A 17,178-nucleotide genomic window follows, 5' to 3' on the forward strand; every position below is an offset into this window, starting at 1 on the left:
CTCTGGTCAGTGTGTCAGCCGGGAAGTCACGATCTCCTCTGTCTAAACAAGACATGATGTATATATATACCCACAGGTCTCCCCAGGGGTTCTACCTTGCTGTATTACTGTGTGGGCCTAAAAGAATGACGTTGGGCTTGAACTTTATACATAGATATTATACAGGAGATGTTCTTCCTGCTGTCACTCCTGCTGTGCTTCCAAGAAGCCTCATGCATAATGTATGAGTTTCGAACCAGGGAAAAACCCGCATTCAGGATGCAGTGTCATATCTAGGTAAATGGTCAGTCCCTATGAACTGTATGTAATGTAGGGAAGGATATAGGTGAAAGGTTGCAGTGTTACCTGGAATATAACACCCACTCCTCTTCTGACTGGACGACATATGTAACCTATAAGTTTACTGCCATTCTGACTAAACTTTGGTATGCACAAAGTGTTAAAAACATTTCTGTAGCTAAAAATTGTTTTAAAACATCTAAAAAATTCTAAAAGACTTAAAAATGTGAAAGGAAAAATATTTTGCAGGGCCTAGCTCTAAAAAGTGTCCGTTGTTATGGTCTGAACCACTATAAGCATTAGAAAGCCATTCATGCCCAAATGAATGAAAAGGAATGTCAATTTTGTCTGAATTCCAAATTGATCTTGTTATTAAAAAAGGGTGAATTTCTTCCAGCACACAACGAGCCAAAATGAGTCAATTGTTTATGTGCCCTGGCTGGTAGACGTAACATTCTCATTGCTTGCTACCGCAGTAGACGGCCCCTGTAACATCTCGCAGAGTACCACAATTGAGCACAGATGATGTTCCATGCTGTCCACAGCCGGTGCTAGGGCAGCCTGTGCACCGTCCAAAGCCTGGAAGTCAGTGGAGGAGCCGGTGTCCATACCAAGAGGTGGAGTACCTACCTATGGTGGCTCAAGGAATGCTGTCATCAACATAGGAATACGCTGAGGACATTGCAGAAGATGGGTCGTTATCGGGTCCAGTAGAGCTTTCACGTCGGGTTGCGCACATGATGGGAGTGTCAAACAAAGGTCTAACATGCATTGTTCTCAACAAAACAGGCATCGGAGGACAGGTGATTTGTTGAAATGACAGCAACCAAGATGCACTTAGTTCTCTCAGGCAAGGCGTGCCTAGATGTTGTACCAATCGATCCCGGTATATCTGCTCCAGGAGTGTTTTTCCAACCCCTTGGTGACTGGGACGTCCATTGCATAGCAAATAGCAGGTATCCTGATTGTCTTCTATTAGAAACAGGATTAGCCGAAGTACTCCAAAGATGCTTCCGAATACGGAGTGAATGAAGTTTGGTATAACTCCAAGAACCATCTGAAAAGTGCCTAGAAGTCCAGAACCTATAGTTTTGAATCAGTGAACAATGCCAGTCGTATCAGACATGTTAAAGATATGATTTACCATTTCTACGAAATGGAAAGGGCAGTTTGTATAAATAAGCGCTTGTATCTCTGCTGAAGACCTTGCGATCTGGAGATCAAAAGTCTCTCAAGAAGAGGTTAAGGGCACAGACTTCTGTAAAAGTATGGCTTTCATTCTGCTTAAAGTTTCAAACTGTATTAAAGAAACATTCAGTGAAGGCCATAACAGCACCTCCCTGACTGTATGTGTCGTATGAAACAATACTTGCAAACAACAAGTAACCCTGGAGCTCACGGTCACCAGATATGCGATGCCCGGAAGCATTCCGCAGCAACCTTGATCATTCAGCATCAAGTAACTCCCATTTGAAAGTAGCCCGAATGCTAGAGTAATCACTGCAGCTGGGGAACCCCTCATATGACAGGACAAGATTGCTACAGAACCATTACAAGCCCTGTGCAGCATTATATCCTGACATATGAGTGATCCACTTAAGAAGCTCTCACTGAGAAACACTTCTCAATCCCCACTCCAACTCTGAAATCTGTATGGCAATTCCCAAGATTCCTCAATGTATTCCTTACCCATTTTTTCATACTTGCCTGCCTGCTTTTGTTCAAGGCAGTACTGAAACTAAAAAGTAGTGACCGGTGGAGTTATGTGAACATGGATTAGCCATTCTGTGTGCAGTGATTCTGCCACTGTGAACGGTAATCTATCCAGTTTTTTGATGTACAGCATTGTATATTTATTCCCTTTTGTACCATTTCTATCTGTTTATCTGTTAGATTGTATTCGGAAAACCGAGACGTACAGTTTATGAAACGCTAAGGCACAAAGCCTGCATGCAAAGATTGCTGCGTCCAGCTTAACAACATGATAGAACGTAATTGAGATTGCCCGTGTTGTAATATGGCCAAATCTTGTTCTAGTATGTCTATCGCAGAAGATACAATGTTGCTTAAGGAATATATCCTGGAGGTCAATGTTGTTAACCCATTGGTTACCACTGCGATTCTTCTACATTTATACAGTCTATTTCCCGCAGTCTCTCCATGGCCTCTTGTTGGGATATTTTGCATATTTCATTGTAGGCAGCGAAAATGCCAGCATATATGAAATGTTTTTTGCGTGGCTTCCTGGGACCTAGTAGAAAATCCCTAAGATCCATGTCCTGTTTGAGTAAGGATAAGTGTTGTTTCACTGTGTGAGTGTTGAGGTTTCTAGTCAATCTAGGCACAACTTCCCAACACTGTATGACGTCACTACCCCTGGATGTTGTCTCTGTACATAGCGTGGATCTGGCCTATGGATTGTGAACCCTTCGGTTTTACCCATGAATCTTTCCTGACAATCATTGGTGTCTGTGGGCCAAATCAACCATTTCTTCCAATCGGGGTCTGATCTGTTATATTGTATAATGTCATCTATTGTAATCCCTTCCTGTGATGTTTCGTTACCCTCTGTGTATGATGGTGTTGGCAGCCCAGGGGTGTTCAAGTCTTTATTCTTGGCTAGTCCAAGGCAAGACGTCTGTTGCACTGTCTTGTTCAAAAACATCATCTGTGTAGGGATAAGGCATGCTCTAAACAAATCTTGTATCCCCTGTACCTGCAAATCTTTAGTACCCCAGACAGATTTTAAGTCTATGGTGTCTTTCCATAAGTCAAAACCTTGTTCAGACACCAGGGCAATAAAGGAAGCAGAATAAATCTGTTTAGTGTTTGTTAACATATTTTTCTGTGCTGATGTTGGTGCAACCTTATAATAATATGAGACTGGGTCAGACATGTTAAACCCTAAAAAATAAGGAAACTTTTGTGCAAATATTTTTGAACTGCCTTTTGGCTGTGATGGACAATGTTCCCACTGATGGTATGTGAACACATTTCTAGGATTAGCAGATTTATGCAAAAAAAATTACCATAATGTTGATAACAATATATTGATTCATAATCTGCTGAGCTCTCCAATGTTTCACTATTAGAAAATGCAGCAGATTTTTCTAAATCAGACAACATGTTATTCACAGTTTCAAAATCCCAATAATCAGAAGGTGTACTTGAGGTAATGATATCACTTAATGATATTTTAAATAAATGTGGAATGTTTAAAAGTTTGGTCTGGCCGAATATATCAAAATCAACCTTGTCCCAAACTATACCATCCGGTACAGGAACTGCTGTAATGTTCACTGATGACAAGTATTTTTTCTCGATGAGATGATTGATGTGGTTTCAAAATTAAATTCACCTTTTGGGCTGTAGAGCTTTGCCAAATGTATTGCCCACTAATAAGCATGTTAAAAACTATCACTAAGCCTAACCAGAAAAGAAAGAAAAGTACCCCGTTGATTATCCATAGTTCTACTCACGGTGATACCAGGTAAGTTCTTCTAAAAAAGTTTGGAAATTCTTTAACTCTCTGCTTGCGTGATTTTGGGCTGGCGTGGTTTCAGGTTTACTTGGAAACAAAGAAAATGTATCAACGTTTATGAAATAGTCAGAGGTAGTTCGATCGATTGTTGGAATTGCATCAGGATTTCTTGAAATCGTTCTTTGCTCTGCACGAGGCATGTTGACGTAGAAGTCGGTATTTGGTCGAATAGCAACTTGTGTGTTATTTTGTTGAATTTGATTTTGAAGTTGAACTTCAGGTTCAAGGGGAATGAGTTCCATAGCATTGTTGCATAGTCCATCATTCCATGCAGAAAGCTCTTCGAACGTGATGAGTCTTTCCGTTTGAACTTCTCGAATTGTAGTGAGAGGAGGGTGTCTGCTACTTTGAAGTCCACGTGGCCTACTACTTAGTATCGGCCACATAGTGTGGTTTGATTAGGGCAATTGAGACAAATCTTTTCTCCTTTTTTTCCGGCAATAGGCTGTAGAAGTACAGTTCATGTTCCTTCAATGGGTATGCAGACATAATATTGATGTCCAAATATAGATATACGATTATATCGATGTTTAAATATCGATATGACAGAATATCGACCATCAAGAATATCGTTGACCAGAATATCGACATGCAGGTAAAAAATATTGTTTTAATTAATATTGATGTTAGCAATATCGTTAGTAAAAATATCGTTGTTAATAACATCAAATTTCTTTTTTGTGTTTTGTATGTTAGTATATATGTTAAAAGTATAGCTTATTTTTCTAATGTATGTATGAATTTTTTACAAGAAATTTATTTTATGTTAATTCATTTTTGCGTATTTTTGTTCCGTAGTGAGGTGTGGGTGTATAGGGGAATAGGGTAAGAAGTAATTTAATTATAAAATATTTATACATTTTTTAGAAGTTATTAACTTTTTAAAAACATAAATATTGCATTTTAGTTTCGTAGCGGGTTGTGGGTTTATAGGGGAATAGGGTGGAAAGAAATTTAATTTAAATTAATTAATTAATAATTGTATTAATTGATATTTTTGTATTGAATAACTTATATATTTAATTGTTTTAATTAATTTGTTATTAATTAATTATGAATTGGTTATTACTAATTAATAATTAATTTGTAAATATGTTCATTGTGTAATTTTTTGAGGAGCGGGTTGTGGTTTTATAGGGGAGTAGGGTGGAAAGTAATTTAATTATAAGAAATGAATTAATACTTTTATTAATTAATATTTATTTCCTTAATGTTTTATATTAATTGTGTTAAAATGTTAATAATTAGTTATTAGTTGGATATTAATTATTATTAAATAATTAGTAAATATGTTAATGGTGTAATTTTTTATGAGTTGGTTGTGGATTGATAGGGAAGTAGGGTGGGAAGTAATATACTTTTACTAAAAAATGTATAAAATTTTTATATACAATATTTATTTAAAGTTATTTTATACTGTTAATTGTGTGAACTAATTTATTTTTAATTTTTAATGTGCTTGTTAAATGTTATTAGTTAATTAATTAGTTGTTAAATAATGTTAATTGTGTAATATTTTACAATATTGATGGTGACGTTTATAGGGGAATATAGTGGGAGGTAAATTAATTTTGAAAAATTATTTATTTGTTAAGTAATGTTAATTATTTTGCGGAAGTGGGTATACTAAATTATTTCCCTCCCCTATCCAACACTTTCCCTACTGTTACACTTGGTGGAGTGGGAATAGTAAATTATTCCCACCCGCTATCCAACACTTTCCCTTCTGTTGCACTCGCTGGAGTGGGAATAGTAATTTTTATCTACCCACTATCCAACACTTTGCCTACTGTTGCACTCACTGGAGTGGGAATAGTAAACTGTTCCCCTCCCTATCCAACACTTTCCCTACTGTTGCATTTTCTGTAGTGGGAATAGTAATTTCATCCCCTATGCTATCCAACATTTCCCTACTTTTATAGTTATCGTAGTGTAAAATATTTTTTTTAAATAAACATTCATTTTAATATTTAAATTTATTATACATATTTTATTGTTATATTTATATTACAGGTTTATGTATGTGTGTGTGTGTATATATATATATATATATATTCACTGAAATAACCATAGGTTTCACACATGTTATAGTTAGCTGGACATTTTACTGATAAAAAACCAATGAAATTCCCCCGTTATAGTTAGTGCAGGCAACTATAACTCACGCGACCGCAATCCTCTGCTGATGCTAATACTGTATTTAGACACTTATTTGCCCATGTCTTCTTCCATTAATTTTTAGCTATACATATATTACAAATATTTTTTTTTCATAAAGACACATATGTCATCAGCAGAAGATTGCGGTCGCGTGAGTTATAGTTGCCTGCACTAACTATAACGGGGGAATTTCATTGGTTTTTTATCAGTAAAATGTCCAGCTAACTATAACATGTGTGAAACCTATGGTTTTTTCAGTGAATTTGCAAGGTTTTTTAAATGCTAATTCCTAACTATAACGTGTGTGAAACCTATGGTTTTTTCAGTGAATTTGTACGGTTTTTTAAATGCTAAGTTACTTTACGCCATTCGTGGCGTTGCGCGCCCAGTTAACGCAGTTCGTTCTGTGCGGACTTTTCCTGCCCGCCATGCTGGCGTAAAAAGGGACCGCCCACCATAAGTGCGGCGGTCCGGTGGGGGTGATTAGGATGCGCCCGCCACACTGGCGGGCGCAACCTGCATTTTTAACATTGCGGCGGGCGGTGCTTTCAGCATCACCTGCCGCAATGCCAAAAATGCATGTTGTGCATTTGCATGCGGTGCCTGCCATTTTGTGCATGCAATGTGCCCCCCACACCCTCCAACATCCTAGCAGTCACCGCCACCATATAAAGCCCTTTTCCGCCGGGTCGACTCGGAAAAGCGACGGACGGTCTTCCCATCTGCCGTGGTACCCCCCGCCATACTGATATGGCGGGGGGTAATGTGCATGCGGGCGGTGGTAATGTGCATGTGGCCAGTGTTTTATGGCGGGCGGATCAACACCGCCACTAGGGCAGTGGCGATCTGCCCGCCATACTAATAGGCCCCTATGTTTTTATTAATTATATTTATTCTTGAATTATTTTTATATTATTTTTAAGACATTTAAAAAAAATGATATTTAATAAAAAAAAAAAACAATGATATTTTTGTTTCGATATTTTTGTACTTACCATTGTAGAGATAGGCTGTCAATATTCTGTCCATCGATATTGTAGACTCGATATTCCTGTAGCTCGATATATTGTGTCCGTCGATATTCTGTCAGTGATCCCCTTCAATGGCTAGGACCGGTACATGCTTTCTGTAAGATGGCCCAAATTCTTTCTTGTTCACTATTTTCTCTCTGACCAGATCCCCGACTTTTGGGATCCAGACAGGTCTTGCCGTAACTGATTTGACTTCGCCAGTGGCGGTCTGCTTCATACGGACATTACTTTGTTGTGTCCTGGATTAATTTAGATCCTGGAAAACAGCCAAACGATCATGGATGTCAAATGGTTTTTAATCCGTCACTGCGCCTTCACAATCACGATCAGGTACCCACATTCTAGTCCCAAATAGGACCTCAAATGGAATGACCCCCCCTAGAAAACTTCTTGGCATATTGCTAAGTGCCCGCTGGACTCCATACAGATGTTTTACCCAGCTCTCACCCGTGCCTAATACACTAGATGTCAAAGATTGCTTTAAGTCTTGGTTTTTTCTCTCCACAACCAACTTTCCCTTGGGATGGTACGGAGATGAGTACCGCAATGCTACACCCAAACTTCCCATGGCTTCCTTGTAAGCCCTAGAGGTAAACAAGGGGCCCTGGTCAGAATGTTATGTGCCAACTGCATATGTCCCTATAAAGACTCGCAAATTTTTGATGACAGTTCGAACGTCAGCCGAGTGCTGGGGCCACACCCATAGGAATCTCAAGCAGGAGTCCACTGCTACCATGATATACTTTTTAGCCCCATATCTTTTTTTGAGGGGCTGCAGTGGTCTAGGCAGACACACGCTAGTGGTTTGTCAGCTATTAACAATGGTGTCGGCACTGGATGTGTTACGGTGGAACCTTTCATCTTCAAGATGTAGTCTTTAGTTTGTTTTGCTAAACCAGGCCACCAATAGTGTTGTTTCAATAAAGAACCAGTCACCGAAATTCCAGCATGTGCAGAACCCATCCCCTTGTGTCCTGCTAGGATTAAACCTAACCTACGATCCATGTTTGGAATTACTCTATACACCACTCCTGGAATCTGAGCAAATGGAATTTTATTGGCATCTAACTTGTAGGAGTATTTGAGTGGAAACCTTTTTGGTACTGCTCCGCTGTTCTTGCGACAAGCATTGATAGCTACCATAATCTCACCGTCTATTCTCGTTTTAGAACGAGTGATTGCAGCTACAGAAGCCGTACATACAGCCCTCTTTGCTGCTTCATCAGTCAATGAATTCCCTTCAACATGAATGCCATCACGCTGATGACTCAGTGTATGTATCATGTGAGCCCTTGGTAGTTCCGATTTAAACTTCACTACCTGTTCCCATAGCATTTTATGCTTAATTTTTCCACCTTTTACGTCTTTGAACCTGTTTAGAACCCAGTATTGCAAGTATTCATTATATGACTGCACACAGTAAAAGGAATCGCACACAATTAGTGTGGGGAATTCTCGATCCGTGTTTAGAAGTGCAAGTTTCAGCGCTTTTAACTCTGCCAACTGTGCCATGCAGTTTCCTAGAGATTGCGTTTTAGTGCAACTTGGATGGAACTTTTTATTCCGCATGCGACCTTTAACGATAGCACATGCTGCGCTGTATTGTTGCTTACTCCCTTTGGCCGGTTGAGTAGATTTGTCAGTGCAAATAATATATTTGTACTGATCTAGAGGCATTATTTAATTAGGTAGAGGATATTCTTGTTTGTATTGCAGGAATGCTTGTGTCTTTAAATGTGGGTCGTACCTGTATTCTACATCTGTTGCAGTGAGAGAATTAGCCCATTGTATCCATCTTGGATGTAAGGATTTAGCATTGGGGACGCTTGCATGTGTCGCAGCTTCTATGGCTGGAACTGGAGTCACTATTGTTATTCGTTTCCCCTGTACCAGTGCTTTTTCTCTTACTACAGCAGTCTGTACTGCTGCCAGAATCTTTTCAGTAGATGCAAAGCACATCTCAGCATGTGTGTACAAATGTGACTTGTATGCAATTGGTACTGTTTCACCGTCATTATATGTCATTAAGGTGTATCCAGATTGACCTGCAATCATGTCAGCTTGTAAGGAACGTAGTGTATCTGTATGTTCCTTTGTCCAGTTTCTCGCTGAGAAATCAGGTTTTATTAAGTTGTAGGAAGGTTTTACTCTTTCTGCGTAATCCAAAATGTATGTTCTACCAAAATTTAGTAATCCCAGTACTGATTGTAGATTTTTTAATGATTTTGGAGGCTGTAGCAGCACACATTTTTTTTAAAAAATGGCTGCTAGGCTTTTTCCTTTACTTGAAAGCTCATATCCCAAAAACAGGACACTGAGGTGGGCGATTTTAGATTTTTTAAAGTTTAATTAAAAAAATTCAGATAAATATCATCCACATAGGACAATGCTTCTTCATCAATTTTTGAAGTAACTCAGTTACTCTGGCTGAAAACAACCCCGGGCTGTTCTTATGCGCTTGGGAAGTTGACAAAATTGCCGCTGGGACCCTAGCGCTGAGAATGCTGTTAAATACCTGCTTTCAGGCCCTATATTTTGGCTAAAAATCCATTTGAGATATCAAGAGTTGTTTTATATTTTTTCCACAAAATGTTATTCAATAATGCGGCACTGTGTGCATTTTGGTCTGCAAATGTCTTAGTGCAAGTGTTTAAATGTCTGTAATCTAAAAGTAGACAATATGGGGCCGATTCCGATCCTGGGAAAATATTCCCCGTACGAATCGTATCTGGAATTTTTTCCGTACGAATCGTACAAGTCCCGTACAAACTGGCAAGTACGATTCGTATGTGAAAAAGTCCATACGAATCGCATTGGGTAAATTCCCCGACACGTCCTCGGGTCAGAAAAGGTGTCCGACACGTCCCCGGACAGTTTTACGTACGAATCAGAAAACTGAAGTCCGAGCGCGCAAGTACTATTCGTACCGTCCGTCCGATTGTACAACCGTATGGTAAAAAGACCGTCCGGAGCGAACTCCTATAGCAACCATGGAGACGTCCAAACAGGTGCCCGGTACGCACCGAACACCCTCCCAGCCCCCCGTATGTACGCGCCGTCCCCCCCCAGCCCCGCGGATGGACGCGCCGTATCCCCAGCCCCCCGCGGATGGACGTGCCGTGCCCCCAGCCCCCCGCGGATGGACACGCCATACCCCCAGCCCCCCCACGGATGGACGCACCGTACCCCCCCAGCCCCCCGTGTGTACGGCGCGTACCCCCACCCCCGTGTGTACGGCGCGTACCCCCACCCGTGTATGAGCGGCGCATACCCCCACCCCCATGTGTACGGCGCGTACCCCCACCTGTGTATGTACGACGCGTACCCCCACCCCCGTATGTACGGCGCGTACCCCCACCCGTGTATGTACGGCGCGTACCCCCACCCCCGTAGGTACGGTGCGGACACCCAGCGCGTAGCTGGGGGTCTGCACGTACGCGCCGTACATACACGGGTGGGGGTACGCGCCGTACATACGGGGGTGGGGGTACGCTCCGTACATACGGGGGTGGGGGTACGCTCCGTACATACGGGGGTGGGGGTACGCGCCATACATACGGGGGTGGGGGTACGCGCCATACACACGGGGGTGGGGGTACGTGCCGTACACACGGGGGTGGGGGTACGTGCCGTACATACACGGGTGGGGGTACGGGCCATACACACGGGGGTGGGGGTATGCTCCGTACATACAGGGGTGGGGGTACGCTCTGTACATACGGGGGTGGGGGTACGCGCCGTACATATGGGGGTTGGGGGTATGCGCCGTACATACAGGGGTGGGGGTATGCGCCGTACACACGGGGGTGGGGGTACGCGCTGTACATACACGGGTGGGGGTACGCGCCGTACATACACGGGTGGGGGTACGCACCGTACATACGGGGGTGGGGGTACGTGCCGTACATACACGAGTGGGGGTACGTGCTGGACACACGTGGGCGGGGGTACGTGCCGTACATACACGGGTGGGGGTACGCGCCGTACACACGGGGTGGGGGTATGCGCCGTACACACGGGGTGGGGGGACGCGCCGTACATACATGGGTGGGGGTATGCGCCGTACACACGGGGTGGGGGTACACGCCGTACGAACGGGGGGTTGGGTGGGTACGGCGCGTCCATCCATGGGGGGCTGGGGGTACGGCGCGTCCATTCGCGGGGGGCTGGGGGTACGGCGCGTCCATCCGCGGGGCTGGGGGGGACGGTGCGTACATAGGGGGGGCTGGGGGGGACGGCGCGTACCGGGCCCCCTATTCAGCTCGCATCGCGGCGTACTTCGCTTTTCCGGCACTTTTTGGGTGCCGTAAAAATATTGCCGTCCGGACTGCTGTCGGTACGAATCATACTTGCTGAGACGTAAAAACATGCCTAACTCCATCCGGACGTCACGTCCGCGGTCTGCTGGATCACATTCGTATGTCTTTTGCTGTCGGTCGGTGTTTTTTTCGACTCGTACGGAAATGGTGTTTCCGTACGAATCGTACTTGCAAGTTTGTAGGGTTTTTTTCCCGGGTACGAGTCGGACGGACAAAAAACGCTCCGACCGACGGTTCGTACCCGGTTTATCCAGGATCGGAATCGGCCTCTCTGTATTGTCAGGTTTCATGATAGGAAACAAAGTATTGTTCATTTGGGAGGTGAAAGTTGTAATCACCCCTTGGTATTCAAGTTGATCTAAGATCTCACTTAGATCGAAAGAGCTTCCTGCTTTATTGGCTACTGCCTCTGTGCAGTTGGAGTATTTTTTAAAGGAATTATGTGGTGGGTTGAATCCTCATCCCATCCAACATGTTTTTCATATAATGCTGGAGCCGGGGCTACCGCCCACTCCTGCGCATATGTATGTTGCAAGTGCCTGGGAATGTGATCTGAGAAGGCTGGTAGAAATACAGTTTCTCCTTTAGGGCAATCCATGACAAAAGCTGGCGTCCAATCTTGTTCAGCTAACAAAATGTTGTAGCCAAACATAAGGTTCTACCAAAAGACACCTGTCACTTTCCTACTTTTGACCCCCTCCATTTGGAGAGTTATTTCATATACTTACTCTAGTATCAGGTGTTTCCACGGTGATATAATCATTCAAGTCCACTGTCACCAGAAATTCCATCAGGATCTGGCAAGCTATTGTTACTTCTGCCGTACTGGCTAGCATTGTCAGAGCCCATTCCCCATTCAGTAGTCGAGTCCTCAGAATTCTGGGCATGTCTGATCTTTAGTCCTGCAACCTTCTTCTTTTTGAACTGTGGCTTTTTCTTTGGCTTTTCTTCTTTTTGGGAAGTGTAATCTTGAGCGTGCTGCTTGTCTCTGGACTTTGTACACTCTTCTTGTCTTTCTGACCGTACTACCCTCTGGGACTTTTTCGATGAACCCTAAAAGGAACGAGATGAACATGTGTCAGTATCCTGATACCTGTCAGGTTTCCTAATATTGTCCCTATTCCTAAGGTTATACCTCTTTTTGGAGTGCTCCTGTGGAGGAGATATACCTCGGGATTGAGATCTGTTCTCTTTAATTGTTTGTTGTTTTTTATTATCCCACTTCTTTTTAAAAGAAGCAGGTATCTGCTTGGAAGTGTCATTTTCAGGACTGCTCATCAGTTGTGGTTCTAAAGCTTTCCCACACAAACTGTTTCTGCCTAATTCTGCTTATGCAGTATCAATTATTTTGGGTAGTTCGTGTTCTTGTTCTAAAGGGCTGAATTCCCTTAGGCGTTCACTGATTGCCACTGAAGCTGCTTCCCCTTTAATATTAGCTAGTATTATGGTTGATACCTGGGCATAGTTACCTAGTAACTTCATCCCTAAGTTCAGAGCAGGCTCTGCTCCGTACTCATTTTGTATTTGTCTTAATACATCTGGTATCGCTGCTAATGAAGGAATACCATGAGTTCCTGTAAATGGCAGCAACGACTGTACCCCAAGTGGTATAATCATCTACTTGTGGTGTTAATCCCCATGGGCAAGCAGATTATTAGCATTCTGTGTTTTTCATATGGGGTATTACTCGGGAATAGTGCCTCGAGCTGTGTAATTTCCTGAGCTACCCAGAAAGACATTTGTTCACGTTTAGAGGGCATTTTACCCATCACTGCGTGGACAGTGAATGTCCTCATGATGAATTGCATCATGTTTCTATAGATTTTAATTAAATCTTTGTGTTGTATGAGTAAGTCTGCCTGTGGCATTGTACTAATGTCAGGTTGTGGTGTGTAGGCCGTTAATATCGCCAATGTTGCCACTTCTTCTCCGAGCTGGCCTAATTTTATTCTAACTCTTTCATGGGGTAGGGCGCCTTTAAACCAGTGTAAATGTTCCTGGTACATGAACAGAACCTCTATGTCTTCGAACTGACAATATTCCACTGGTGCATCTCCTTCTGTGTAAGAGTGAAATGTTTTTGTTCTTGCATTTGCTACTGGGAATATAACCCACAAATAAAATACCTCTGTTTTGTTGGATTTGTGTGCCTCAATCACGAAAATTACTAAGCCATCCCTAGCTGATAAAACATTTTCCAATAGTTTCATGATGACTGTATGTCTGAATTTTTCTGCAATCGGAATTGCGTCTGTATCCTCTTTTCATGTTGAGAGGTGCAGATCCACTACTGGGTTATCTCTGTCCTCAGTCATTTTGTAAAGAAGAAGTTTTTCCAAGGGAACTAAGATAAGGTTTTATGCACAATTTTAGGAACACTATGTCCTTCAAGCTTGATTAACCAACAGCTAACAAACATGATTTTTTGCCTACTCAGCTGTGGCGACCCACTCCAGACATCTCTGGTGCCTTGTGAGTAGGGGTCTCTGAGAATAGCATGACTGAACTACTCAGATTCTACTGTTAAATAGGGTACCCAACCACTGTTGGCGGCGCCATGTCGTGTAGTTCCTATATATCCTTTACAGGATCTGCACGTTTGGATAACATACTCTGGGATTGGTGGCAGACTGGTTCCGTGCACCCCCACTGGATACGTTTGCCTGTTTGCATTAGCTAGCTCACAGTGCCACTAGAATGTCCTTTTATCGGGGAAAGAATAGTTTCTGGCAACCTCAGAATATGACAACCCTGATCCCCCAGGATCTTGGAAACAATATACAACTTTTCCCTCAGTCACTCGTGCTCACTTAGTTGGTCTCAGAGATACACAGAATAAACAGTCTGGGCGTTTCAATAAGGATGTATTGAACAGTTGTTATTCTAGTGTAAAATAAATGTATTGTAACAACAATTAGACAGCAGCAGAGAAATATGATTAGCAGTACTACAAAAGTATAGGGATGGTACAGTTCTACCATTTTGCAGTAATTATGAATATTTACATGTACATAAAATACATGATAGATGAGTGCGTACTCCTACGATGCCTCCCTAACTAGATGTACCTAAATGTACCTAGCATCTGTCTAGGTCTTATGCCAAGAATCCCTCTAAGGTCTAATCAACCCCATTACCTGAGTAAGGAGAGAATATGGTACCCCGTCCTGGTCTCGAGTTGGGCGAGGGATGTTAGACCACTGCTAGCTGAAGCGTCTGCATGCAGGAACCTCAGCGTGTCAGTGTGTCAGCTGGGAAGTCACAGTGTCCTCTGTCTATCTCAGCAAGACATGATGTATGTATACCCACAGGTCTCCCCATGGGTCCTACCTCGCTGTGTCAGCCTAAAAGGATGACGTTGGGCTTGAACTTTATACATAGATATTATACAGGAGATGTTTGTCCTGCTGTCAGTCCTGCTGTGCTTCCAAGAAGCCTCATGCATAATGTATGAGTTTCGAACCAGGGAAAAACCTGCGTTCTGGATGCAGTATTGTATCTAGGTAAAAGGTCAGTCCCTATGAACCGTTATGTATGTAATGTAGGGAAGGATATAGGTAAAAGGTTGCAGTGTTACCTGCCCCTATATAGGATACGTATATGGAATATAACAAGTTTGCATTATGGGTCACAGTCCTAATTTTGCATGTTTTTGTCCCTTACATGAGGGGTGGAAAGTTGGGTTTCAGTCACTTCTTCACTGTTTTGCAGCCTTTCTACTGCTCAGCCAATCTTCAACTGTCAACACTCACATCAGGCACCCAAGCATTCCAAACATGTCGATCACACCGACATTCCACACAGGACACACACTGGCTGAGCAGCTAGGAATCAGGTAACATATGAACAGTATTAACACAACAGCAAGATACCATAGAACCCTTTGTGAATTTCTGACATGTCTAACTAAGGTAAATATCGTCATAAACATATCTTTAAAGCTGAGTTTACCTATGTGACTAGACTCCAATATGTTTTTTTGATGAAAGCAGATTTTAAATTCTGAAGTTGTCACTACATAATCAAGCTTTGTTCTCTTCTTTCTATTGCTCACTACCAGGGAATATAGTTCAGTATTTGCCTTCGAAATTCAATGGATATGTCTCTGTTGGACAAAAACACTTTCACTCAAGCTAAGTGTCCAAAGTAAGCATCTAATATTCAAAACACATACTTGTTAAGTGTGATATGATTATCAATTGTCATCATGGACTTCTGGTGACATTTACAAGAGTAGTCTACAGGGATACCTTTAATCATCAAACTGAAAGTGACAGGTCCTACGCCATTAAAACTGAGCTGAAATGATGTAGAAATGATTTGTGTGTATGTGTGACACCCTATCCGGAACTGGGCGGTGCGGGGGTGTGGCTCATAGGTTGTGTCAGAGTGTGAGCATGTGTTGAAGCCTGTGTTAACATTGCATTTAGGGTTATGTAAAAAATGTGGCCCTAAACGTGTGCCCAAAAGTGTCCTCATGTAAGAGGGAAATGCATGGGCCTGCTTAAAACTGTGTCTGCAGAGCTGTGACAGATGGTGTCTGAGCAAGATGAGCTGTGAATAAGCAGACAGCCCAAGTTCCCCAACCCCCATGGCATCGTGGCTGTCTAACACTGGTTGCTGTGCAGCGGTGTTTATTCAAAAAAGAAGTATCTTTCTTTAGAAGCAGCTGGGATCATTTAAAATGCGGCCCAGCCAAAGCTGGTGGCAGAAACTATCCACAATAGGTCTCAAAAGGGGACTGCAGCTGTAAAATGTTAGAGTGGGAAACCCTTGTAAGGATCACAAGTCGGAAAGTAAAAACACAAGGACAAACGGACAGTTTCCCTGGCATGGCCCTGGCATGTAGGTGTCAAATTGATAAAGTGACAACAGTCGTGAGCAGAGCAAGGCTGAGAAGAGGAAAAACTAACATGGGGCCAGATTCAAGCTTCCCAGGGCAATTCTCTAAAATAGGATGACACAAGTCCCGTTATAAAATAACAAACCACAGCCCCCAGAAGGGTGGTGAGAAGTGAAAAAAAAACAAGCCTAAAGTAGAGCCCAAACTTCCCATGAGAACCTGAAACAGGATAACACGTCCTGTTATAAATCAGACATCCCCAAACTCAAAACCTAGAAACTGATTCACAGGTTCCCAAGCAGGGGCTTGGTATGAGTAGCAGATGTCAAATGCTAAAGGAACACAGGGCCTGAGTAGAACAAGGCTGAGAAGAGGAAAAAACTAAACATCAGCGCAGTTCCAAACTTCCCATGAGATTCAAATGGTATAGCACATTGCTTGTTATAAAAATGTCACCCCTCGGCAAACAGGGTACTGGTGATCCATCAAGTCCTATAAACATCAGCCGGAGCCAGTCTTCCCAGGAGAATAGTTCAAGCAGTTTTAATGCCTTCTCAGCTATAAAGTGAAAAGACATGTGAGCAGCCCGGTGTTGAGAATGATCCCCAAGCACAGGTGATTACACAGCTCTTCCCAAGACAGGGATCGGGCTTGATTAGCAGATGTCAAATGATAAGGGTGCATCTAACAAACAAGGCAACGGGCAGAAAAGGGTCCCTCCAATGACCCCAGAATACCTAGTTCTAAACTCTCCCCTCCATAAAGTGTGAGGGGCTTCTAATTAACATGCCAGGGCAAGTATAAAAAGCATACTTTAGGGCTCCAGCACAAACAGACATTCAAAAAACCCATTTGGAACTACGTGTTTGGCGGGTTTGCTGCACAGGCCTAACACCGGAACTTAAAGGGAAGAATGGCACAGAAAAACATAGCACAGAATGATGATACATGCTGTACTCTGCCATAGGTAAATAAATAAGGGGGCACATTGTTACAATCTTAAGG

The sequence above is a fragment of the Triturus cristatus genome, chromosome 1_2 (assembly GCF_964204655.1).
Source record: "Triturus cristatus chromosome 1_2, aTriCri1.1, whole genome shotgun sequence".
Lineage (NCBI taxonomy): Eukaryota > Metazoa > Chordata > Amphibia > Caudata > Salamandridae > Triturus > Triturus cristatus.